The 25,488-nt window shown below is 40.6% G+C and overlaps 1 protein-coding gene across 2 annotated transcripts in view; it reads right to left on the reverse strand.

Annotated features, from left to right (window-relative positions):
* The window catches only part of ACVR1 (activin A receptor type 1), a 137,881-nt gene that overhangs the window by 65,213 nt on the left and 47,180 nt on the right, over positions 1-25,488 (reverse strand). Inside the window, exons 1-2 of one of the 2 annotated variants that reach the window (XM_005676107.3) lie at positions 21,393-21,411; positions 13,950-14,124 (exon numbers count right to left, since the gene is read on the reverse strand). The gene's annotated coding sequence lies outside the window, so the exon portion shown is untranslated. Of the gene's footprint in view, positions 1-13,949; positions 14,125-21,392; positions 21,412-25,488 lie in introns of those variants that run through there. The other variant, XM_005676108.3, reaches the window with a different exon arrangement.

Consider the following 25,488-nt stretch of genomic DNA (forward strand, 5'->3'; position numbering starts at 1 on the left):
GCAGTTGCTCAATACCTGACAAAAATGTTACTGTTCCTCAGGTTTAAAAATCTCTTTAAACTCTCTCACATCAAAGATGTCCACAAGTCCAGCAGTCAAGGGAAGCCATTATACACATCTATTTCATGTAGGAATAGTATTTTATGTATGCAATTAAGTAGTGTTTAAAGGAGACATGAAACTGATCAGAAGAGGTCTGATGTCCATCTGCAATCCAACTAAATCCTTTTGCAATAGTCTAAGCCCAAAATCCAGAACTGAAAACACTCATAGGCTACTGGGGGTTATAGAATATTACCTGAAGGATTCAGAGTGCAAAATTTTGCCTCCAGTACATACCAACTCCTTGCTGTTCTTGGATGGTGCTCTCTATCCCTGGTAACTGATCTTAATATTTCAGACATAAGGCAAAGAGCTACTCAGAAAAAGGATAGGGACCTCCTGTCAACTCACATCCCTTCTTTAAATCAGTATCATCTCTTACAATGTCTCAGGACTACTCCCATGGTAGACAGGACAGTCCCATGATATTCTACTAAAAACAGACAAACCATCAGGGCAAAATAGAACTGCTTTCCAAATCCCATGGTACTTTTCAGACTCCATTTATAGATCAGACTGATATCCAGTTAAGGAGCTAGTCTTTAGCTCAATTTTTAACATGTGTGGGCTTGAGACCAAGTTTGGCACTTCTTTTTGTCATCACAGTTTTACAGCTGGATAAAACCACCGATACACTGCAATACATTCCCTCAAAAATCACAAAGCATTTTGATGTCAGTCACAGAATAACCAAAAGTATAGTACACTTTTATATTCAACCTTTAGGGCTCATATTAAGTAATCTAGTTGATAATTATTGATACTATAAAAGATACTTCTAACACCTAGACTTAGGAAGAGCATACAACTTGTCATCTGTATGTAGAGGATGAAAGAGAAGCTGGAAGAGGAACCTTGAGATTCTTTCCCATCAGAAAATCCTACAAAATATTCATTCGTCTGGCCTGGTGGCCTAGACTCATTAGGCTTGTCCATTTGTTCAATGCATAATTCACTGAGCAGCTACTCGTTCAATAGGGACTTGTTTGATACTCTTCTCAATTCAACTTCTAACAATCTCCAAGTTAGAATCTTGAAAGACAGGTTGTACATTCATCCATTCCTATTTTGAATGACTTTCCCACTATCCACGTAAAGATGCTCTCTCACTGTTGGTGAGGACTATCTTGACTGTCCTGTTATATATCTTTTATACGGCCTATGCTATGCCTACCACAAGGGAAAAAAATTTTCTCTTTAATATAAATTAGAGTGTTCTGCTTTCCCTCAGTTATCTGTCAACACCACATCATTAGTACAGTAACAGTAGTGATACTTAGATAACCAAGCACTGTGCTTAGGGACCCTATGTAGTATCTTGTTTAACCTCTCCCCATAACACTGTATAATAGGGGTCCCCAACTCGGGGGTTTCAAGCCTGATGATCTGAGGTAGAGTTAATGTAATAATGATAGAAATATAGTGCACAATAAATGTAATGGCCTGGATTCATCCTGAAACCATCCCCTCTCCCCAGTGATGGAAAAATTGTCTTCCACGAAACCAGTCCCTGGAGCCAAAAAGGCTGGGGACCACTGCTCTAAAATAAATATTCATATTAATTCCATTTTACCGACAAGAAAAATCGGTAGGTAGAAGTAACTCGCTCAAGGACACAAAGTCAAACTCAAAGCCCACCTAACCAGAGTTCAGGTCCTAATCAACCAACATACACAACCCTCACTAAACCAGCCAGTCATTGTTTAGCAATCTGTTTTTGTCATCGTTAACATTTTATCCAATTTTCAACACACTATGCACTTTATCTTGATTTTCCTCTTGGAAAACAATCTTTACTCGTGGTTATTTGGGTCACCTTTCAAGCATGCCCTCTTTCCATTTCTCTAATCTCAAAATTAATTTCATATACTCTAATTATCTCCCCCACCCCCCCCAAAAAAAAGAAAAAAGATCTTGATGTGAAAGGAAAAATAAGCCATGTTGCTAGTATACAAGTAGTTTCTACCTCCCACCTCCCATCCTCATTCTTCAATTCTCTTGCAACTCACACGGTAAAATAAAAATGGGAATTAGTGTAAGTCAGGCACATTTGAGGACAAAGTTAGACTCAGTAAGATAAATTCTAGACACAAAACTTTGAGGGAAGGTATACTTACAACCACCACCTCCAAGTGGGACAAAAATCAGCCATTATGTGACAATTGTTACGTCCCTTCTCTGCTCAACAAGCAGAGAGAGAACCCAAGGGCAGCTTAATCCAAACTACCTGGGCCTTTGGAAAGGGTGGAGAGAGAGGGGCTGTCAGTTACAGATGCAAAGAAAGGCTAAACCAAAGCCATCATACCATATAAGTTAAGTCAGGGTCTTTTCTCCAGTTCACAAATGACCTGTTAAATATTTTTAACACCACACTCTGTCTGAACTGGCAATGTGCAAGTTGCCAGCACTTGGTTTTATATAGACTTCAGTGCTGCCAGAGGGTTTCTGGTGGGGTGTTACTTTCAGAATATTAGCATGTAATTTGATCTTTCAAGATAGATGAATACAAATAGCTTCTTGGACAAGTACTACAGAACTGAAACCCAGCCCCTGGATCAGTTCATCTTGTGGTCAGAGGAAATAATTACAGATGATTTCAGGAAAGAAAGCACTTTGACTGAAAGAGTTACACTCCAAACATTCCAGCTGTGACAGATGGACCCAAGACATGGTTTGGAATGGACAGGAAAAGAATAATATTTAAAAAAAAAAAAAAGGGTGAGGGGCAGGGAAATGAGGCTTAATTGAATGAAAATAAATAAGCAGTTTAAGTTAAGCTACCATGTAGAACTGAAGAATCCCCAGTAGGTTTATTTTAATTGTATACAGGACGGAACTGACTTTGCTACACCCCTACCAGATACACAGATAATAGCTAAGCTAAGCTTCCGATACCAATGTTTTGATCACCCACCACATACCTTTCTGGTATCTCAAGACCTGGTTTTATTTCTATGTGCCTGACTACATGGAAACTCTCCTTCATTTTCCACTTCATTCCCTCTGTATCAAATAGCCACAGCTCTCCTGCTTTGTTTCAACTGATAGCACCCATCATCTCCCAGCTGCTTTGTTTTATTCTCTTAGGCAGCTCAGGGCTCCTCTCTCTCCAGTCTACAAACTGGGAGTTTTTTGGTTTTTTTAACCTACTGGTAGATAGGAACCTCTTATTCACCACCTCCCACCCACACCCCTCCTCTTAGATGAGGCACTGTGACATCCATCTAACATCTTACCTCCTCCCCAAGCCCTCAGTTAGATACCCTCTCAGCACCTGCCACATTTCTAACTGCCTGCAGTTTCCCCTTTAGCCTTAAACTCAGATCTTCTATCCCTCCAGTCATCTGACAAATGGTGGCTTGGGCACTGCCATCTGATACAACCGTGCCAATTCTAAGGCCAACAGGACTAACCTGTAATAATTTGAAGGGTGGGGAGAAATTAAGATGTCAGCACCAGGGAGGTCTATCTCTTTTTGTTTTTCAAAAGGGAAGCACTAGCGCATACTTCTGTGGAGATAAGGAAAACCACCCTTTCTCTAGCAGCCTGACCAGAGCTCTTCTCATCCACGCTCCCCTACACACTCCAGTCCATTCCCCCGTCACCCCTCCCCACGCTCACCCCCTTTGGTGTCCTGCCAGCTTCTTCACAGCATTTAGCAGTGTGTGCAATTTGTCACTTATGTACTAGATTATTAGTTTTTATTATGACTCTGCCTCTCCCATTCCTTATTCCACACACCAAAATTCAAGTAGCATGAGAGTAAGAACTCTATCTGGCGCATGGCTATGCATCCCTGTGCCTGGCACATACCAGGAATGTAATATGAATTAAAGCACATTAATTTTAACTTCTTAGTCAGTGCTACACTTTGGGTTGGGTGAGAAGAGGAAGGTGAGGTTTATGGGAATTTTTTTTTTTTACAGCCTGGCAAGGAAGTGACTGGGGGAGGAGGCTGCCCCTCATCCTCTATGGAATATAGCTCCAACCAGGTATTGGAGATAAATTAAAAGATATCATTTGTAACCTGGATTTCAGTTTTCAAGGGTGTCATCCAAGAGCAGCAGCCAAAGGAAAAGATGGCTGGCAGACTCTGGGTATACCAGACGACTCCCTGGTGGACACTAGCCCATTTGGCCAGGACTGCCTGGCTCTCTAGTTGCAGACACCAGCTGATCTGCCCAGAGCCATCCCAAGTGACCTCGGAGACAGATTCTGGAGCTTGAAAATACATCTCCTACGAGTCAGAAATTGACATATTCCACCCACCCCCACCCCCCACCCTACCCCACCCCTGTCTTCTAACAGTTATTGACGCTATTTGGAAAGCCATGCTTCCATGCCTATTAATAACCTTCAGAAAGAACCCTGAGGAAGTGTCAAGAGAAAAATAGATCTGGCTGGTGGAAGCCAAAGACTCAATCAGAGGTTACAATTAGCAATTAATACATTTAAAGAAAAAGAAAAGTTGTAACATCTTCTGTATCATATGTTATCTGTTCAGGAGGCTTGAAACAAAATCTAAGCCAATGAATTCAACAAATGCTGAGTCAAGAACACCAGTTTTTACAGAAAGAAACTCTTTTAAAGGCCCCTTATCTGTTTAAATAGAGCAGCTACTAACTTTATCCTCGCATCAACAATTCCAGAGAATTTAGCCTGACTGATATCATTAAACCTTTACAGTTATTTATATCTTTATAAAGTTTCTTCAGGTGACACTTTAAATAGTAACAAAATCAATCTATTCTAAAATAATGGAACAACTAATTAACATTAATCTTTAAAAAGACTTTGCTTAGTGGTCTATTCTCCTCTCCCCTCCCCCAGCGAGAATGTGATTAATGGAATTCTCTCACAACTTAGCTTGAAATATGCTTTTGCCAGTCGAGCAGCTAAAGCAGAATCAGATAATTGTGGTATGACTCAACAAATGCACAGCTGTTCATTTAAATATATCCATCAAAAGTATAAATACGATCATGAGAAAGAAAATGAGCTGTGTACGCAGGGTCAGTGTACAAGATGAACAAGTTAGCAGCGAAGTAACCATACAGAAAACAAGGAGGAGGAGAAATGAGACAGGGAGAGGCTCTGGGACCACGTGGAAAGAGACCAGGAAACCGGCATGACCAAAAGCCACCCACGCAACCCCGAACCCTCAATGGACCCAAATCAGAAATTAATGGCAAGTGAAAATAAGTGCACTCAACTAAGTGAGAAGAAATAAAATCCAGGAAATAGAGGACGCCCCCAAGTACAAAGAGGTAGGAAGTTTATAGGGTGAAAAGGATGAATCGATCCTATTATGAAAAACAAAGACCCTGAGGCAGAGAAAAGCAGGAAGAACAGGGTGCTCACCTCAGTCCTCTCCCCACAACTTTCAGAGACAGACACTAGGGAATCCAGAAAATGGACGAATCCCTCCAATAGTCAGTCCCAAAGCAAACAAGTGAAGACCACCACCCCGTGGCAGGCAGCCCTTCTTGGATGTTCTACACGTGAGTGTTGCCCGATTACGAGGAAAAGGAAAACAAGAAAGAGAACAGGCTGTGAAGAGGAGCAGGGGGAGCACTGACTAAGAGCAAAGGCCCAACAACAAACAGAAACGCGCTGCTCCTGCCTTCTTCTCAGGGATGGACATAAAGACCCAGCGAGAACCTGAGGAGCAGAAGGACCTCTCAAGCACTCCTGATTATCTCTCCTCTTTCAGTGTGTCATTCAAAATATTAAAGCATAGAACATCTAATCCACAATGACCACTTCCAAGCTCCCCGAACCATCAAACTCCCGATCTTGCCAAAATGTAACCTCCCTGGTGCTGGTGGGCCCTGACCGCATGCCTGGCCACGCCATTCAGTCATCCTCGTGCATGGGGAACCATTCACACCTCCACTGTGACAAGCAAACCTCTCTTACATTATTATAGGCGAAACTATTTCAGCAGCCACCACCTCCCTCAGTCCCAAGCCCTCTTACATCTATCCTTTTCTCCCCTTGCAGAAAACTCCCCACAAAGAGCACTCTACAGAGCTCCTTGAACGTCCTCGCTCTCCCCACTTAGTCCATTACCAAACGCCTCCGGGTAAGGTTCTAACTTTGTACACTTCACCTTATCCTTCAGATTCACAAGGCAGCTTCCTCGAAACTCAGACTTGGAAGCCTCACTCCCCAAGATTTTTCTTTGACTGAGCTGAGATGGGGCCAAGGAATCCCCCAGACCCACAGCAGTTCGGGTGATGCTGAGGGTGGCATTTCTGGCCCACTGGGCAGCATGGCAGGGCTGGTGACCTCCTTCTCCCACTGGCTTTTTCCCTAGCTGGGTTTAGGAGGCTCCATCTCTCTGCTATCTCTACGTTTCTGGTTCAGATCTGCTCAGTGTCCTTGGGTGGTAGTTTCTTCTTCTGCCTCTCTCCTCTTAGATGCTGGCTTCCTTTGAGGCATCACATCTCTTGGCCTTCCCTTCTCCTCATTCAAGATGCTACCCAGCTTGACCACCACTGAGCCAGACTGAACCACCAGCTTAGGATGCTTTCTTTACTCATATTTCCCTTCCCTGACTATTTCTTCCTTATCACCTTCTTTCTCTATCATATGTCCTCATCTTTTCACTGTATTTAAAATTTTTAAAAAAATCTTTTTATAACAGGCGTTTCAAGTTACATAAAGAAAAAGGATAATAAACTCTATTTTGACCTCCCAGTTCCAAAAACAAACAATCTCATTTTCCGTATTCTGCCCATTTTATTCCTGATGTATTTTAACAAGAATCCCAGAAGTCACATCATTTCACCCACAAATTCTCTAACAGATAAGGACTTTTTCTAAACATGACTATAAAACTAACATTTCATCCAACAAAATTAAGTCTTTCTCCTCCAAATATCATCTAAAAGCTAATCAGTGTTTAAATTTGCCCAATTTTCAACAATTATAAATATCCCCTATTCCTCCTCCTGAACACTGGGAAGAGAATGGGGATAGCACATCAAAAAGGAGCTGTTTTTATCGCCTTTCAGTTCTCATCACTAGTGATACAGTGTTAGGATTGTGGCAGTGTTGACAATACTGTGTGCATCCTGTGGAAGGCAGCAAATGTGTAACTATAGCCAATTCAAATTCTATTGTTCCGGGCTCTTCCAGACAACCTAAATTTTCTGGGTGGAATAAAGGAGTTAGAGATATAATACTGAAAAGGTTAAATAAGAATCATATAAACTGAATTTGAATTGGAAGCATCAGTATGAACTCATTGAGTATTTTATATATATAATAAATATACACAGTATATAATAAATATACATGGTTATCCTCTGCCCATTAAAGAAGCCTAGAAACAATGACCTACCCAGCATCAGTGAGCATGCTGGATGCCCAGGCTGTGAACCTAAACTACCATTTCCTACTTAAAAAAAAAAAAAAAGAACAAGTTGAATTCAACAAACACAATGCCATCACTAAACCCAGCCAGTGGGAAAATAGAGGTCAAATGGCTGGGTTCTCAACATATAAGCTATAAGGAAAGCAAAGGGCTGGAGGGGTAACCTAAGGTTTAGGAAACTTCAAAAACATAAAAAGAAATGCAAGACTAAATTACAGAAGCTCGATATGAAACCACACAGAAAGGCAATGAAGCAGTTACTACAGAAGTCAGGAAGCTGGTTACCTCTGGAGAGAGAGAGACTGACAAGTAGGGGACACGGCAAGGAGCTCTCGGGGGCTGCTAATATGCTGTTGATCTGCATGGTGGTCACAAAACATATTCGCCTTACAAAAATTTACTAAGCTATGTATACTTTGTGTGATATCTGTATCTGTGTTTTACTTCATATAATAAAAAGGTAAAAAGGAGAAAACAAAAGAGGGATGTGTATTATTTAAACAAAGGCGCAAACTAACACACACCCACTCTCAGAGGCAGTAACAACGAGTATCAAATCCATATAGGCAAAAACTTGCCCAGGTTTGTGTTGCAAACAAGTTTATACAATAATCTTTTGAAATGTCAACTACTTTCTATCTTCAGTGGGAATATTGTTTTTTCACATTCCAAGTTTATTAACTTTTAATCGGGAAATAGGCTTCACTTCAGTCACTCAGTCGTGTCCGACTCTTTGCAACCCCATGAATTCCAGCACGCCAGGCCTCCCTGTCCATCACCAACTCCCGGAGTTCACTCAGACTCACGTCCATTGAGTCAGTGATGCCATCCAGCCATCTCATCCTCTGTCGTCCCCTTCTCTTCCTGCCCCCAATCCCTTCCAGCATCAGAGTCTTTTCCAGTGAGTCAACTCTTCACATGAGGTGGCCAACGTACTGGACTTTCAGCTTCAGCATCATTCCTTCCAAAGAAATCCCAGGGCTGATCTCCTTCAGAATGGACTGGTTGGATCTCCTTGCGGTCCAAGGCACTCTCAAGAGTCTTCTCCAACACCACAGTTCAAACGCATCAATTCTTCAGCGTTCAGCCTTCTTCACAGTCCAACTCTCACATCCATACATGAATACTGGAAAAACCATAGCCTTGACTAGACGGACCTTAGTCGACAAAGTACTGTCTCTGCTTTTGAATATGCTATCTAGGTTGATCATAACTTTTCTTCCAAGGAGTAAGCATCTTTTAATTTCATGGCTGCAATCACCATCTGCCATGATTTTGGAGCCCCCCAAAATAAAGTCTGACACTGTTTCCACTGTTTCCCCATCTATTTCCCATGAAGTGATAGGACCAGATGCCATGATCTTCGTTTTCGGACCAGATGCCATGATCTTCGTTTTCTGAATGTTGAGCTTTAGGCCAACTTTTTCACTCTCCTCTTTCACTTTCATCAAGAGCCTTTTTAGTTCCTCTTCACTTTCTGCCATAAGGGTGGTGTCATCTGCATATCTGAGGTTATTGATATTTCTCCCGGCAATCTTGATTCCAGCTTGTGCTTCTTCCAGCCCAGCGTTTCTCATGATGTACTCTGCATAGAAGTTAAATAAGCAGGGTGACAATATACAGCCTTGAGGTACTCCTTTTCCTATTTGGAACCAGTCTGTTGTTCCATGTCCAGTTCTAACTGTTGCTTCCTGATCTGCATACAGATTTCTCAAGAGGCAGGTCAGGTGGTCTGGTATTCCCAGCTCTTTCAGAATTTTCCACAGTTTATTGTGATCCACACAGTCAAAGGCTTTGGCATAGTCAATAAAGCAGAAATAGATATTTTTCTGGAACTCTCTTGCTTTTTCCATGATCCAGCGGATGTTGGCAATTTGATCCCCGGTTCGTTTGCCTTTTCTAAAACCAGCTTGAACATCAGGAAGTTCACAGTTCACGTGTTGCTGAAGCCTGGCTTGGAGAATTTTGAGCATTACTTTACTAGCATGTGAGATGAGCATAATTGTGCGGTAGTTTGAGCATTCTTTGGCATTGCCTTACTTTGCTTCACTTACCAAGTCATAATTAGAAATCAAGTATTAAAAGTAACAATATCTTATAATAAGTTGGTCCTTCCTCTCTACTTCAATTTTACATACGTTTCATGGGTGAAGAATATAGAACAATTATAGAAACCAAATCAGTGTTTTCCAAACACTGTGCAATATTAATCACCAAATAAGAAAAATTAACACCATAAAGCTATGGACCTCCTCTCACAAAACTTATTTAGCACAATCCCAATAATCATAATAACAGGTTTTCTTCTTAGCGTGGAGAGAGTGGTGACTATATATGATTAAAGTCCTTATTTTTTCAAAACCACACAAACACAGATAAATATAAAAATTCTATCAAAGGAAATTTAAAATAAATATGGAAATTCAGTAAAATGGAACTACCCCTACAGAAGAGAAAAAACATATTAAGCTCCAAGAGTTTAAGAAAAACAGCATGATCTTGCTACATGCATAGGCAGAGAGATCAATGAAACTAAACAGATATCCCAGAAATAAACTACAATGTATTTGAGAATTTATAAGACAAAAGAAATCAAAAGAAAAAATTTGGGACTATTCAGTAAAATTGCAATGACCAGTCAATGTGACAGAGACTGCTTATTTTCCACTAAAATTCCTTCTTCACTTCTTGGGCACATGCTGACCAGAACAGATCGCATTCCCCACCCCCCTCAACAACTAGATGTGATCACAGGACTAAGTCCTCACCAGTGGAATTAGAAGTGACATGTGATCACTTGCCCTGGACTTTCTCCTTCGTCCTTCACTCGGAAGGAACCCAGCTACAACCATACCGATAACTACAGAGCCACAAGACAGACAGAACCTGCCTCCCAGTGACCAGTGGATATGGGTGGTTCTGCAGACTTCCTTTGCTCACACTGGAACTGTTAAGTGAGGACAAAAATCAACTTCTCTATTCTTTGACCCATAGCATAGTTCAGTTCCTTGGTTACAGCAACTCAGCCTTATCTTAATTAATAGAGCACCTAGAGAAAAACTGAGTTAGATTCATACCTAACATTCCAGGTGGATCAAAGATTTACGTCTAAAAAAAAGAACAACATGACACTGCAAGGAACCATGAAATCAGTTTTTAGCTCTAAGAATGAAAACAGTCTTTCAATTGCGATGCAAAATCCTAAAGCCAAAAAAAGGTTGATTATATATTTATCTCTATAAATATTGGGGGGAGGGGGAGGGTTCAATCCCTGGTTCGGAAAAATCCCCTGGAGAAAGAAATGACAACCCACTCCAGTATTCTTGTGTCTTGTGTCCACTGCACCACCTGGAAAGCCCCACTCCAATATTCTTGTCTGGGAAATCCCATGGACAGAGGAGCCTGGCAGGCTAAAGTCCATGGGGTCACAAAGAGTCAAACATAGCAAATAAAAAACAACAACAATAAAAACAATAAATATAATTATTTTTATACAAATGACCAAATATAAATATCACAAGGATGGGGTGCTAATTTGTTCATGTATAGGAGCTCCTGTGATCTGATAATAAAATAGGAGCTCCTGTGAATTGATAATAAAAAGATCAATAACCCAATAGAAAATAGACGAAGGAATTAACACATAGGGAATAGAACAGGAATACAAAAGGTCTTTAAAACTTACGAAAATATGCTCAGTGTCAATCAAAATAAGAAAAAATGCAAATTAAAGCTCCATTAAACTGTCATTTTTCACCTATTGATTTGGTGAAGAAGAAAACCTATCAGTTTAACAATTATACTGTGACTGGCATGGGTATGAGGAAGCAGGGTTCTCATCCATTGCTGGTGGAATCTAAAACTTTGCAAGTTCTATGAACTTGCAATTTTGCAATAAATTTCAACCCAAACTAAAAGTACATAATTCTTTGACCCAGCAATTCCACTATTAGAAATGGATCCTACAGATACGTTCACAAGCATGTTTAACATGATATATGTACAAGGTTATTCCCTACAGCCTGGTTGATGATAATAAAATTGGAAATGATCTAGATAGTCATCAATAAGGTACTGGTTAAGTAAATTACAGCCCACCTCTAAATGGGACGTTAGGCTTCCTTTAGGAAAGAATGTAGCATTAATAACTTCCAAGAAACAGTATTTCAATGAAAAAAGAACAAAACGGTGTATGTTGTTACCACCTGGGTTAAAAAAAAAAAGAAAGAAACTGCAATAATCTTTAAATTATATGTTGATATATATACCTGAAATCTCTGAACGAATACATCAGAAATTGGTAACAATGTTTGTCTCTAGGAAGAATACTGAGAGACAGAGGACTTATTTTCCACTCTTTTGTACCTTTTAAATCTTATAAATATAAATATTGATTATTATATTCCTAAAACTAAGTATTTTATAAAATAATAACAATACAAATATTCATTTCTGGCCCCTGATATCTAAAAACTTTTCTGGTGGTTCTCACTGTCAACTACACTAGGAAGTTATTGAGCTGAGCAATTTTAACCCTGTCTCATGATTAAGAATCACAGGGCTAGCAATTAACTAACACAATCATCTCCTCCTCCTCCCTCAAATAAATATATATGCAAAATAAAGTCAAGTCTCTTAATTCCATCCCTATTCTTCATCACCTCCTCTTAAAACTCATTCAACCACATGCCACCTTAAATGGGCATGAAAACATCTCAAAATGCTCCAAGGACGGTAGCCAGAACTAACAACTCTGCTAATATATTAACACAGCCTAGTGCCAAAGTTCCTTCCAGGCATCCAGGAGATGAAAACTTGACATAACTGACACCTCGGCAACAGCCCCAAGCTGCACATCATCTGCTTGGAAGATAAAAACTCACATCCTCGATGACTAAATGTCCAATGTCAACAGGCAAGGCTTTTGTTTCTGCCCTAATGTGAAAGCTCCCCCCCGCCACATCCCCCTTTAAATTTACAGGCTAACCCCTCACTTGACGACTGGTTGTTATTATGTTACAGCCGTACACACAACACTAAGAAGTCATTACTCATATTGAGAGTCTTCCTAAAAGGGAAAATCCTGCTTAAAAGGAAAAATCTCTAAAGCATATCACGTAGAAGGAAAAAACAAGCTGTAAAACCAAATGTGTAGCCACTTCCATCCGTTTTTAATTAATATACACACTCTGTGTGCCTATGAAAAGTCTGTATATGAAAAACTGTGTGTTCCAGATTATTAGCTATAGGTAACAGAAAAAAAAGAGGGAGGAAATTTTATCTTTATACAATTTTATACTTTTTGAAATTAAATAAAAATACACTTTTACATAAAAAAATAAAGTTTCTGAAAATAATAAATTAGAACGTTCCTCAAAAAAGGAAACACTTGACAGCTACTAGAGATCTTGCCCCAAAATTCTGAACCTAAGGAGGCTGCAGAAACCTCACGCTTCTGTCTCTGTGTACAAGACGCAAACCATATCCAGGCAAACACAACTTTTAATTCAGAGGCACACCCACCAACATTGAGCACTTCAGGCCTCTCCTCATAAAAATATCTTACAGACCCTATGTAAGATGTTTTTTGAGTTACCACCATAGCTTAACACAGCCTTAACAGCACTTCATCTTGAGAGTGAGACTTCTTTACATGGATTTCAAAGTACTCCAAGAAAGCAAATTATGAAAATATAGCTCTGGGAAAAAGAAAAGTATGGAGACAATTAAAAAATTCAGTGGTGGCCAGGGAGTGGGTGGGTGGAGGGTTTAACAGGCAGAGCACAGAGGATTTTTAGGGCAGTAAAACTTTTCTGTAGGAAAATTCTACTTAAAAGGAAAAATGTCTATAATAGGGGAATCTATATTATTATACATTTGTCCAAAACCATAGAATGTACAACAACAAAAGCAAATAGTAATGGAAACCATGGGCTCTGGGTAATTATAATGTGTCCACGCAGGACCCCCTATTGTAATGAATGGACCACTCTCCCGGAGAGACTGAGAGTCTGGGAGAGGTAAGCGTGTGTGGGGACAGGAATGTCTATGAGAACTCAATTCTCCTATGAATCTAAAACTGCTCAAAGACATAGTCTACTTAGAAGGAAAGAGGGGGGAAAAGTAGTGGTCCTGTAGGGTGAAAGAATGGCAGAAGCATTTTATATACATATACATTTTTATACATTTCCCCTACAGGGAAATGGCAGTATCTGAACAACTTGGCAAAGTTGAAAGATAACCAAGCAGCGCCACCAAAAAGAGAAAAACTGCCTAGCTTCAAGGCAATGCAAGGATAAAGAGCCACTGGGTTTGGTCCTAACTTTCTTATGTTGGGTTCATACAAACTAACAACTGATCATTATGGCTCAGAATTTCCCATGTCATAAAAGAGGGGAGTTGTCAGAACAGCTCTACAGCCGGCCCTGGTAAGGCCACTGACAGCTCCTGGTAAAAGCTTGGCTACCTTAGAGCTGGCTCCCAGGCATCTCCTCCACGGTCCTTCCAGCAGTGGGCTCTTCCCCAAGGCTCCGTTCACTCACTCCTAGCGGTGGGCGAGGCACTCCCGGAGTCTCCAGGAATAAAGAGAACTCTCCAGTAGCTCTTGCGCTGGCAGCGTGATGCTCACAAGCGGCCCAGTGCTGCAGGAGGGAAGAAAAGTTCAGCTATTCAGAAGAAGAGTCTGCAGTTGTGAACGTGCAGGCTAAAGAAAGTGCACACTCGACAAGCCTTTCAAACGGGACCACCAACCACAGCTGGTTTACCGTCGCAGCAAGGGCGGAAAAGGGCCCAAAACAGACACATGGCAGGCTGAGAGCATGAGTCCACATGAATCTTGAATATTTTTCTAAATGACACAGAAGCCAGTAGGATCTGAGTTGGTGAACTTCAAGATCAAGTTCCTTTAAAGTCCATATACCACGTACTCTAGCCATTACAAAAACCAACCAACCAACAAAAACAATGGTTTTGCATATATTATTTCATGTACCTGGGAAAAACAAGGTTCAAGCTGTCTAAAAATACAGAATGCAAGTCTCTCTCAGATCTCTGGCTGCTATGAGAGATGCCCCATGTACCAGAGTAATCAGTTTCTCTTGCTTCCACCCAGAATAACCTGATTTGGGTCCATTTCAACTTCCATTTTCGGCGGTAGAGAGATCTAGTTCAAAGACTCATAAAACAAAGGTGGGGTTAGAAGCACACAGAGGAAGGGAAAGGGGCTCCAGATAACTATCAAAAACCAAAAACAAAAAGCCACCCAAGCTCCCTTTTCCTTTAGGAAGACTTCAAAAACATCAACATTTGCCAAAGGAAGAGGAAATTTTTATTAGAAGTAAACTTTCCCATTCAAAAAACAGTGAAAAACTTATCCCTTACGGAAAACAGCATTTTTTTTTTTTAATCTCAAGGACCACTTTGCCAAGAACACTTTCAGGTAAATAAATTTAAGCAGAAAACAAATCCAAAATACAGCATTCCTCAATAATTATTTGAAAGTAAAATCACATCTACTTTGGAATTGAAGGGAAATGTTTTACAAATAACTTCAAAAACTTGCCTCACTTTAGTTTAAATTCACAATCCAAATGAAAAGAGAATTGAGAATATAAAAATAAGATGGACAAAAAAATAAGATACTAAAAATAAGACACAAGAAAATATCCCCCCATAGAAAGGTCAACCAGAAACTTGACATTTTCAGCAATCATTTAGTGACGTTAAAGAGTAAAAATCCATTTCTAGAGTGGACATCTTTAAAAACAAACTCCAGTTAAACAGTATCCACAAACCTTGAGTTTCAGAACAAACTGTTGAAACCTTGGTATTTTCCAAGATCCCAGGCCAAGGAAATTTGGCAGATTCACACCAAAGAAGTTACATTCACGTCTGCTGAAGACTAACTGCATTTTAGAAGGTGGCCAGTTCAAATGGGCCAGTTTGTCTCTGCCCTTCCTAGGGCCGGCCATGTCTTCAAGTTATAGGTACATTTGGGGAGGAGCTTTAGATAAGCAAGAAAATGTAATAAATACTGGTGCATATTTTTCTGATTCTTTTTAAAACAGTGCTTTTTTCAAATTACAGATGTACTTCTAATTTCCCTGCCAACTTCCCAGCCCTATCACCTTTCCTGAAGGGAATTCCTTCAAGACCCTGTTCAGGCTCTCCTGCCTTGCTTCAGCCTTCCCTAAAGACTGACACATTTTCCAGATCTTTCCATTCTAATTCCTCTGTATTTATATTCTACAAGACTCACTCTACATGACCTAGCACTTAATCCTCTGCCTTGAACTGCTTTTGTCTCAAAAAATAAATAAATAAAACTAGGCAAGGATCACATATTATTCATTTGCGCTTTCCTTTCCTCATGGTACCTAGCAGTTAGTGCTCAAGAGTTACTAGATAAAAATCAAGTCTTCAAATTAAGCATAGTTTATTATTTGCCTTAAAATTATTAGGCTCTCAAATAACCCATAGGTTGAAGTCAAAACTGTGGTCTACTATAAAGAACAAGAAGTCAGTAAAATGAGAGCAAAGGTGGAAAGCAAATTCCAAATACTTGACTCTTCAAATGTGCTCCTCAGGACCCATCTCTGCACCAATCCATTCCATGCCAACAGCAACCATGACAGATCTCAACAGGTCTTGTTCAAAACCCCAAGAGCGTTTTAAAAAATAAAAACAAACAAAACAGAGGCGTGTGCACCAATTAAAGTCAGTGCTATAAAATAAATACCTATACAGATCTCTTTTGATTTACGTGATTACATCCTAATAAACCCATTGTTGAAATGTCCCAAGCTGAAAACGCATGCACCCACCAGACATCGTAGATGAGCCCAGCCTATCTCAAACCTGCTCAGAACACTTACATCAGCTTACAGTCAGGCAAATTCACTTACCACAAAGCTATTTCAGAATGAAATGCTGAATATCTCATGTACTTCATTGAACACTGTACGGAAAGTGACAAACAGCATCCTGTGTGTTGGCTGTTCACCCTGGTGATCGTGTGGCTGACTGGGAGCTGCCGCTGCCCAGCCTCATGAGACAGTGCTGCATGCTTCCCATCGTTTGGTAGGCCAGGAAAAGATCAAAATTCACAATTCAAAGTACACTTTCCACCGAATGCGTATTACTTTCGCACCATCTTAACACTGCAAAATCGTGAAGTCGAACCATCGTTAAGTCAGACACCATGTGCATATAGCAAAGTGCTACAACCTGTCACAAAACTTTCACTGAACTGAGTTTCTTCCAAAACCTTGGCCAATTTACTTGTTTAGCTATGGACGTTTAATTATTGGCAACTGATCATGCCTTGTGAAAATCCGACCCATAGTGGTTAGAGGCACATTCCTGTGAAGTGGAGGGTGAGCGTGAGGAAGGGGAAAAGGAGAAATCCAAAAAAACATTCTAACTCCAACTGCAGGCTTAACATAGTAGTACATTTTTCTTTAATCCAATTTACAAGAACATGCATAGTTTCTTAAAAGTTGTTGTAATATGATGGGACTGAGTAACAAGCAAGCATAAAAGGTACTTAAAATCAGACATGTTCTTGGCAGTCAATACAGCAGCTAAGCAACAGGAGAAAAAAATCAGGGCAAGTTTTCTCAACTTTTTAATTATAACTATATTCTTGGCTTCTAGAAGCTGTGACTTTCAAACACTACAGATCCTTGCCCTTTCAAGACACCATCCCTTGTATAGTGACAGATGTTAATTAGACTTATTGTGGTGATCATTTTGCAATGTACACCAATATTGAATCACTGTAATGTACACCTGAAACAAATATGTCAATTGTATTTCAATTTAAAAAAAGACAAAAGACGTCATCCCATACTTTCCCTGTCTATCCACCCAGCCTCACAACCCAAATAAACCATGGTGTATCTTACTACAGAATTACTGTTAACTGAAATGAAGCAGCATATGACAGCAAGAACCTAGACTTAGGAAAGAGTCAAACCCAATTTTCCAACCTACTAAATGTGATCTTACATAAATCACTTAAGCCCTGTTTGTTGAAGTTTTCCTTTGCCGTGAAACAAGGTTAATATCTCCCATCTTTAAGAACTGATGGCACATCTCTGGTGGTCCAGTGGTAATGCTGGGGGCTAAGGTTCAATCTTTGGTCAGAGAACTAAGTTCCCATATGTTGTGGGCAATAAGCCCACACACTGCAACTAGAGAGCCCTCGCATCTTAATTACTGGGCCCAAATGCTCTAGAGCTCATGTTCTGCAATAAGAGACACCCCAGTGCTGCAACTACAGAAAAGCCCCCCACCCAAAAAAAAAAAAAAAAGAAAAGCCCCCACCTGCCGCAACTAGAGAAAAGCCTGCATGCTGAAATGAAGACCAAGCAGAGCCCTCCAAAAAAGCTTTAAAATGTTAGTAAAAAATGCCAGCTATCATTTAGTTATAGAGCTGTGCTAACTACACACTTTCATTATCTGATTTCATCCTAACAACACAAAAATGGAGACGAAGGTATTAATAGTTCCATTTGAAAGATAAGAAAACAATGCTAGAAAGGTGAAGTAAGTCTGTCCCAAGATCACACTTTCGAAACGTAGCAAAACAAGTCAAGTTTCTGAGTCCAAAATCTGTGTTAATTACCAGTAAGTTAAACCTGTATCCTGACTATTCCTAAGTATTGAAATGAGTTCTTGTAGTAGATAGTCTTAGTTCCCTTCCCTGTTTACTACTTCTTAAAATAATACAAGTTCTAAAGGAGCATGGTAGAAATGCGTAAAGTATACCAATCCAAAACAATACACAAATCATCCAGGATACTACAAGTGTCCTCTTGTCTGGCTCTAAAATAACATCGCTTTAACCGATTATGTCAAGGATCCTTGAAGAATAATCTACTCCAGATACTTGAATATGTGGGCAGCTGCTGCTAAGTCGCTCAGTCGTGTCCGACTCTGTGCGACCCCATGGACTGCAGCCTACCAGGCTCCTCCGTCCATGGGATTTTCCAGGCAAGAGTACTGGAGTGGGTTGCCATTGTGAGCAAGGCATTATTTACAAGTAATTCTGAAGAAAAGCAACAAGAGATGTCAACCAGTTCCCAAGATTCCCAATCTCCAGTGGGAAAAAGAGCAGGTCACACGTCCTACACGACTGATGCACTTGGGGACACCACAGAGCCCACAGAACCAGGACAATCACATAAGCTGAGGAAAGATAAAGGCTGACTGAATCAAGAAGTAGAGAGGAGCACAAGGGTACAGCAAATCCCCTTCTCCAGGGACTTCCAAACTCTCCATAGCCATTAAGCTTTGGGATTTGGGAATGAGAAACTGAAATTTTCAGAAAGTTCCGCAGAATTCCCCAAATTATGAGCTATTAGGAAAAAGACCTTCCAAACACCCTTTTCCCATTATTATAGATACCTAAAAGAAACGTTAAAGAAATAAGAAACAAACTTAGTAGTATTTACAAAGGACTATAGAGCCTATAACAAATGTTCAAATGCTGGCAAATGTCAGTGAGCATTATTGGGGAGCATTCCAATAGCAAGCCAAATCCAGCCCACAGTCTGCTTTGGTAAACAAAAGTTTTACTGGAACACAGCCCCACTTGTTCATTTTACGTAGAGTCTGCGGCTGCTTGCACATGAAACAGCGGAGTTGATCGTTGTGACAGAGTCCATATGGCTTGCAAAGCCTAAAATATTTACTATCTGGCCCTTTGGAGGAAAGGTTTGTTGATCCCCGAAATAACCTGCATTTGGATCCATGAAGAAGGTCAACAGTACTACACAGAATCACATGTTGAAACTGCCATCTTTAAGGCCTATTTTGCTTTGGAAACGTATTTCCTGGAATACCACTCACACGATTCATACACCACACGCAATGCATATAAATCTGTATGTATTTTATTTGTAAGTGTGATTCATCAGTAGCAGCAGACAGGCCCACGAGCACACATTTATAACACAGCAACAGCTACAAGCAATCATGACCAATTCTCTCCTCTGCACTGCTATCATGACCTGGCTCTGGGAAATGTCAATCTTATCCTTCACTTCCACAGGTTAGCTTTCAACCTGACATCAGTGGATTCCTCTGATGTACTAACGTCTCTATGTTGATTGTTTTAATTGTCACAGGAGAACTGCAACACATTTCCCATTTACCTTTTTTAACTGTTTTTTTCTGGTAATTTGGAAAAATACAAATTTCTCAAGATATCTTGGGAAGGAATTCTATCCTGAAAGCACTATTCTCTTCAGGTGTACATTTAGATTCAGAATAGGACTCCAACTCACTAGCAAAAGACTTGGGGAGAGGAGGCAGGCATGAGAATGAACCAAGTCTCCAGGATGTTTTAAGGAGACGATTGAAAAAGATTAACGTCTGTCTCTCGCAGAGTCGGACATGACTTAGCAACTGAACCACAAAGCCTAGGCAGAAGATCAGCCAAAGCAGGGACAGGAAGAAAGCGAGATTTCCCTGGGATGGATTGAAGGTCCAAATGTCAGAGCACTTTCTCTTCCAGAATTTTAATTATAACTTGGCTTAGAAGAGAGGTATCTACTGTAAACCATGACAGGAGGGAGTACAGTTAAGTACCAGACTGTATTTCCGAAGATAACCTGCTAATAACTTATAACCTCAAATACCATCATCCAAAGTGGTTTGATGGCCCATCAAAATTCCATTTTTCTGTCCAATCAAAGGCTCACTTATTTGTGCCAGAAATATAAGCACAAGGATAATGATAAAACTCAACGAAACAAACGCACTGGAATACGGTAGCAACGAGAGGGCTCCAGACTTGAACCAACGAGTTCTGGGTTGAGTCCTGCCCTGCCAATCACTACCCGGGAAGTCTTGGGCCAACTGTCTGAGCCACAGTCTCTCCCTTGCAGAGGGACAAAATGGACATCAGGACTCCCTTGCGGAGCTGCCACATGTGAAGCACAGGACATCCAGTAGGTGGTAAGAGATGATAGCTATTATTAAAAAATTTAATATTTAAGGAGCAGGTGTAAGAAGAGGAAATATTGAGGAAGGTTGAGAATCACAAGGGTTGAATTAATAGGTTGAATCATATGAAATTGCCAAAATTTGACCACTATGACTCGTAACACTAGTAATTTTAAAATAAATACTAAAAGAAAAACCTGAAAGGAGAAAACATGGATAACTAATACCCCATACTCATTCCCCCACCAGTGGCAGCCTAGAAGAAATCCAGACACCAGATGGGAAGGCTACAGACTAAAATAGAAAACACCTTCGTCAACTCCTCAGCAGATAGGAGGTGTGACTTCAGGGAAAGGAAGATTCGACAGAGACAGAGAGAAAGACAGAGAAACACACACACCCCCTCACTCACATGCAGCCCGTGTAACTCACTCGACCGCTCTCTCTTCCTGCTCCCTCCTCTTCTTTCCTTATTTCTTTCCCCACGCAAGACCAAAAGGTGACTTGTTAACCATTTTGGGAAGAAAATGCAGCATTTCTGGTCAGCTGATGTTACCAGCTACCTGCAGGCTGGTAGAGCAGCTGACAGCTAGATAAAGAAATTCAACAGATCCACCACATTTACCCCCTTAGTTTTCCATCTTCTTTTCATACCATAGGTATTAGTTTCTTCAAATCTTGCTAGTCTTCACCCAATTAATAGGTCTGCCGTTATTTCATGGTTATGTCAATTCCTGGATGAGATCTGAGTTTTGAGAAATCCAAAGAGCCCAATCCAAGGTAGCTCTATCCTAGCTATATTTAAGTCTCTCAGAGGTTCTGAGGAAAGAATCAGAGCATCTTGAGTACAGAGGAATTAACAACAGGCAAAGGTAAGAAAGAAGGAACTCGTCATTTCTTCCATTGCCTCAATGCACTACTCTCTAAACAGAACCAATTTCACCAGTAGTCAGATCACCTCTCTGTTGGGTCCCGCTTTCACGGACGTAAATCCCATCCTTGCAGATCCTCGGTGCTCCCCGTTTCCAGGAGGATGAGTATTTTATCTGCTGTCTGGCAGGGATGTGGTAATCCTTGATGATTACCCTCACATGTAACACCATGCAGGCTTTCATCAGCGGATGATCTCAAAGCGCTTTTTACAAGAGTTTGCAGGATTACCACCCACATGGGCCGGAACCAGATTTGCTAGTTTTCTAATGGGATGTTTGTTTCTCCAAAGCTTCACTCTGGGATTCCTGGGTCTATATATGTTAACTAGACAGGCATGAGCAACGCTTCAACAGTGAGTTTCTAGAAAGTTAGGCACTCTGTATATCCAACGTCCTGCTGTATCTCCAATGCCTGGTTCAGCATCCCACTGGCCTTATGTAAATATTTGTGGCATGAACGAAGCTTAAAATTACAGAGACACAAGAAGTACTAACCATTTCAAGCTCATAAACTTGATAAAGAAAACGTCTCAATCACTAAACACTAAGTTTCTGTGCTGTGCTTAGTTGCTCAGTTGTGTCCGACTCTTTGAGGCCCTATGGACTGTAGCCCACCAGGCTCCTCTGTCCATGGGGATTCTCCAGGCAAGAATACTGGAGTGAGCTACCATGCCTTTCTCCAGGGGATCTTCCCAACCCAGGGATCAAACCCAGGTCTCACACATTGCAGGCGGATTCTTTACCATCTGAGCCACCAAGGAAGCTGGACTTAAATTCAAAGCAGCACAAAATGTACCAAACTCTTTATTTGGTGGGAACAGGTTACCACAAGAAACACATAAAGAATTCTAGAAAAATTACTATTTCATAAAAGTAGTCTTCATTTTAGAATGGCAGTAAGTTTTCCTAGCACATTTATTCATTAGAAAACTACTCCATGGTTAAGTTCTTCAGAACTGTATCTACAGAAATTTCCAGAAACACTGAATGGGGCTATTACAAAAGAGTAGTACAAAAATAAATGAACAGAGAACTAATGCTTTAAAAAATCATTCTTCCAGGACTTTCCTGGTGGACCAGTAGCTAAGACTATGTTCCCTATGATGAGGGGCCAGGTTTGATCCCTGACCAGGGAACTAGATCCCGCAAGACACAACGAAGAGCTGGCATGCAGCAACTAAGGATCCTGCATGCTGCTGAGGAGGACTGAAGGTCCGATGCATCACACTAAGACCCGGTGCAGCCAAATAAATGAAAAGGTTTTAAATAAAAGCCATTCTTCCAATGCCCTCTTGCAACTATTTATGTTACCAACCTAAACAAAATTTCCACCAGATCATCCTTCCTAATTAAAGTTCAACAAGGATAAACTGAATAAAGGCAATCAACATTCTTTTTCTAATTATTTGGTTTAATTTTTATTTGCCTAAGGGCACATAGGCATTTCCAAGGCTAGGCGGGAAACTGCTTGCCCCTGTGCAGACAAGGTAACAGACGAAAAAAGCCCAAGTAAAGTTTAAAAAAATTAAAATTGAACAAGATTTTGTATGGCTGTGTTTTCTTGTTGGGTGCTCTGTATGTGTACTACATGTCCATAATTATGTCTGATAAGCTATGCATTTTATAAGAAGTAGTTGCCAGACCTGTTATAAGTTATCTGAATAACTAACAGGCAAGCTTCTTGAAGAGAAAAATAGCTTATTTATTGTTCAGCTTTATAATAACTGGGTACCATACCATCCCTTCCATACCAGATAGTCAACAAACACTTGCTGACGGATGAACAATGAGATTAATTTGAAATAAGTTTAAAATCAAGAATCCTGTGGACTTGAGTCTACCACTGACGGAGCAGCCTTGAACATTAGACTTCTTCAAGCCCTGCTCTATTATCTCAATAGGATTATTTGCAGAGGGTCAGGGGGCAAATGGGAGGAAACGCTGCATAAATGAGCTGGGCGTGCCCCTGGACCAGAGCTACATGCCACTGGGAAGTCACCTGTGCTCTCTCTGGCTTCCATTTTTCCTACCCAGAAGTTGAGATTGGTGGTGTAAGTTGCAAAGTTCCCTCCCACCTCAAAGATTCTCTGTTTAGGTATTTCATTTACAATTAGTAACAGGATTCCTCAAGAATTAACAGAAAAGACTACCTTTTTAATTAAAGTTGGTTTTCTAATCTACTCCTGTACTGAAATGCCAAACCAATCCACTCATTAAAAAATCGTAACAATTTTCATTTAATTTAGCAATTTAGTTCTAAGCTCACAGAGGTTTGCTTTTAATTTCTTTTGGGGTTTACCTGATAGCTTAGTTGGTAAGGAATCCGCCTGCAATGCAGGAGATCCCGGTTCTATCCCTGGGTTGGGCAGATCCACTGGAGAAGGGACAGGCTACCCACTCCAGTATTCTTGGGCTTCCTGGTGGCTCAGCTGATAAAGAATCTGCCAGCAATGCGGGAGACCTGGGTTTGATCCCTAGGTTGGGAAGACCCTTTGGAGAAGGGAAAGGCTACCCACTCCTGTATTCTGGCCTGGATAATTCCAGGAGGTGGCAAAGAGTCAGACACAACCGAACGACTTGCACTTTCACTTTCACCAATAATTTGTTTCCCAACTGAAGGATAAGTGGGTAAGAAAACTCACAAAAGGAAGTAGAAAAACAGTGGGGCGGGAGGGTCTCTCAAGACCAGTCCCTCAAGGAGCATGAGAATGCATCCAGTTTCCAGGTCAAGGAATCTGGATTAACAAAACTAAAGTCAGCGTGTCCATCTCACCCACCACTCCAAACCTGCTCATCTTTGTTCAGTCTCATGCAATGGAACCACCAATGAACACTGATGACCAAACTGAGGAGTTCTGCTTTCCGACCCACTGCTGCCTTTGCCCTAGCCCTGACTATCGCCCACCAGCAGCACTCCAGCTCTTGCACCGGGACCTCCTCGACGCACTCACCAACAGCGCCGACACTGGCTCCCTGACCATGTGCAGATCCCTGGCCCAAGACCCCCCAGCGCCTTCCAGTCATCACCCCACAGGTACTCAGATGGGACCTTACAGCTCCCTGAGGATATCTTGATGGTGTTCGCCTTCTGCCTCTGCACTTGTCTACCTGAAAGGTGTTTTTGTTTTTTTGTTTCCATCTGTCAATTCCTATGCTTCAGGATCAGCTCAAGTATCACCTCCTGAAGGAAGTCTTCCCTGAAGCCCCCATGCCCACACCCTGTGTAAGAATATATGCTCTCTCATCTGTTGTTTCCAAATTTAATTATCATGGCACCTAAAAAACATACTTCAATTTTTTTTTAAATTTCACTGCATAGTGAGTCTGTGAATTCCTTGAAGATAAGTAGCATTTTTTCATTTCTGAAACATCAGGGATAGTCTTATAAACAAGGGGTCCTTAATAAATGTTGATAGATGAATGGGTGAACCCTAATAATGGATTCAAAGAAGAATAGGAACTCTCTAAGGGAAATATGAACAGTAAAAATTGAGAAATAACTACGCTAATGGAAAAAAGGAGGTAGGCTTACCGGAATACATGTTTTGTGTTGTCGTGACTTTTCAGTCAAAACAATAAAACTCCCCCAGAACCTAAGTTAAAGAGACTACGAGAGAACTAAAGCATTTTTTTAATGCAAAAAGACAATATGTAAACTAAAGTTACACACAAAACCAGTTTCCTACTGACTTACATATGAAAACAAGGAAGTATTCCCTACTCCAACTGTTTAGACCATAATCTTTTTCTAAATCACACATATACAGAAAAGTATCAATAGCTTGAGAATAACACTCAAATATGCTAACACTGTAATATTACTGGAAATTAAAATGTCAATAGAATGTAAGAAGGGAAATGATTCATCTTATAAGAATAATGTTAATTTTCTTTCAGAGAAAATTATTCCCTAGGTGGTACATGAAGCCAGGCCTCCACATAACTCCCTAGGTGAGGCTCTCACTTAGACTGCAAGATCAAACCAGTTAATCCTAAAGGAAATCAACTCTGAATATTCACTGGAAGGACTAAATCTGAAGCTCCAATACTCTGGCCACCTGATGAAAAGAGTTGACTCATTGGAAAAGACCCCGATCCCGCGAAAGATTGAGGGCAGGAGGG

The sequence above is a fragment of the Capra hircus genome, chromosome 2 (genome assembly GCF_001704415.2).
Source record: "Capra hircus breed San Clemente chromosome 2, ASM170441v1, whole genome shotgun sequence".
NCBI classification, from domain to species: Eukaryota; Metazoa; Chordata; class Mammalia; order Artiodactyla; family Bovidae; genus Capra; species Capra hircus.